Raw genomic sequence first — 2,319 nt, forward strand, 5'->3', positions numbered from 1 at the left:
GGCAGAGCTGGGGGGAGCCCAGGGCTGGGCTAGCAGGGGGCTGCGGGTCAGGAGTGAGGGGCACCGGCAGAGCTGGGGGGAGCCCAGGGCTGGGCTAGCAGGGGCTGCGGGTCGGGAGTGAGGGGCACCGGCAGGGCAGGGGGAGCCCAGGGCTGGGCTAGCAGGGGCTGCGGGTCGGGAGTGACGGGCACTGACAACACCCTGGGATCAGGGTGGGGGGCTGGGCTGTCCTTGGGGCGGCCTCAGAGCTCGGGGTGCGCTGGGGCGGGGGGGAGCCGGCAGCTGCTGAAAGGTCACAGCTATTTCGGGATCTGGCTGCCATTGTCTCCTGCATTTGTCTCTCTGTGTCTCCAAATAACAATGCGAGTGGGCGGGAAGCCAGGTGCCGGGATCTGCCCTGTGCCAGCCCCCCTCCTCCCCACTCTGCCCCCCCGTCACTCCTGCACCAAGCGTCCCGGGCTCAGCCAGGCCGAGAGATGTAGCTGCTCCACCTCCCGGGTCTCTGGGGGCATCGTCTGCTAGCTCCCTGCACCCCCTGCACCCTGTGGCTCACTGCCTGGTGGGTGTGAGTTGGGGGGCAGGTTCGGGGTGAATTTGGGGGGCAGGCTTGGGGGGATCAGGGAGGAGTTTGGGAGGATCAGGGGTGACCGGCAAAGGGTTTGGGGGCCAGGAGCGGATTGGGGGGGTCAGGGGGAGTTTGGAGGGATGGTTTGGGGGTGACTTCGGGAGGGAGGATTTGCGGGGTCCGGGGTGACTGGGGGAGGGTTTGAGGGTTTGGGGTGGCTTTGGGAGGGAGGATTTGGGGGATCTGGGGTGACTGGGGGAGGGTTTGGGGGTTTGGGGTGGCTTTGGGAGGGAGGATTTGAGGGGTCTGGTGTGACTGGGGGAGAGTTTGGGGGGTTGGCTTGGCTTTGGGAGAGAGGATTTGGAGGGGCCCAGGGTGACTGGGGGAGGGTTTGGGGGGTTGGGGTGGCTTTGGGAGGGAGGATTTGGGGGGCTGGGGTGATGGGAGGTTTTGGGGGGTTGGGGTGGCTTTGGAAGGGAGGATTTGGGGGGTCTAGGGTGACTGGCAGAGGGTTTGCGGAGTTGGGGTGGCTTTGGGAGGAAGGATTTGGAGGGGCCTGGGGTGATGGGAGGGTTTTGGGGGCCAGGTGGGAGTTCAGGGAGAAGGTTCCAGGGGTCAGGGGTGAGTTTGGGGAGAAGGTTTGGAGGGGCTGCGGGTGGGGTTGGTGGCAAGGTTTGGGGGGTCAGGGCATGACTTTGGGGGAAGGTTATGGGGTGCATTCAAGAGGAAGGACTGGGAGGACAGGGGTGAGTTGGGGGCAGGGTTGAGGGGGTCTATGGCAGTTCTGTATTTCACCATCAATCCCCCCCCAGTGGGGGACCCCAGGTGCCCCCACCCTGCAGCCCTCCAGCTCCCCAGCCCTGGTACCTGGGGATGGGCAGTTGGTTCAAGCTTCCTCAGGCTCCACACAGTCGCTCTCTGAGCTGTGGGGGGGGGATTTATTAGGGGGAACTGGACACCAGGCCCCCCAGCTCCCTCCCACATGATTGGCCGGAGGGGCTGTGATATGCCCGTGATGTCATCGGCAAATTCCTAGGGGAAAAATTCATATGAACAGGACCAGGAGGACATGACCAGACAGATGGATTTTTGGAGGGGTCCTCCGAGCTTCCCACAGCAGTGCCCCAGCTGGGGACGATGGCGCTGCGAGCATCCCCACAGCAGTGCCCCAGCTGGGGACCCTGGCGCTGTGAGCTTCCCCCAGCAGTGCCCCAGCTGGGAACCCTGGCGCTCTGAGCTTCCCACAGCAGTGCTCCAGCTGGAGACCCCGGAGCTGCAAGCTTCCCACAGCAGTGCCCCAGCTGGGGACGATGGCGCTGCAAGCATCCCCAGAGCAGTGCCCCAGCTGGGGACAATGGTGCTGTGAGCATCCCCACAGCAGTGCCCCAGCTGGGGACCCTGGCACTCTGAGCTTCCCACAGCAGTACCCCAGCTGGGGACGATGGCGCTGCGAGCATCCCCACAGCAGTGCCCCAGCTGGGGACCCTGGCACTCTGAGCTTCCCCACAGCAGTGCCCCTCACCAAGGAGGGCAGGAGGTTGGGGACAGTGAAAGAATAGATACTGTCAGGTTCTGAGTCCATTGTTCCAGGGATGCCTGGGCTGAAATGTCAGGGTAACCTGAGCCTCTGCAGCTGTCAGAGGGGAGATAAACATAGCTGGAGGTGGGGGGGTCAGGAGTGAGGGGCACCAGCAGGGCTGGGGGGAGCCCAGGGCTGGGCTGGCAGGGGGCTGTGGATCAGGAGTGAGGGGCAC

The sequence above is a fragment of the Chelonoidis abingdonii genome, chromosome 11 (assembly GCF_003597395.2).
Source record: "Chelonoidis abingdonii isolate Lonesome George chromosome 11, CheloAbing_2.0, whole genome shotgun sequence".
NCBI classification, from domain to species: domain Eukaryota; kingdom Metazoa; phylum Chordata; order Testudines; family Testudinidae; genus Chelonoidis; species Chelonoidis abingdonii.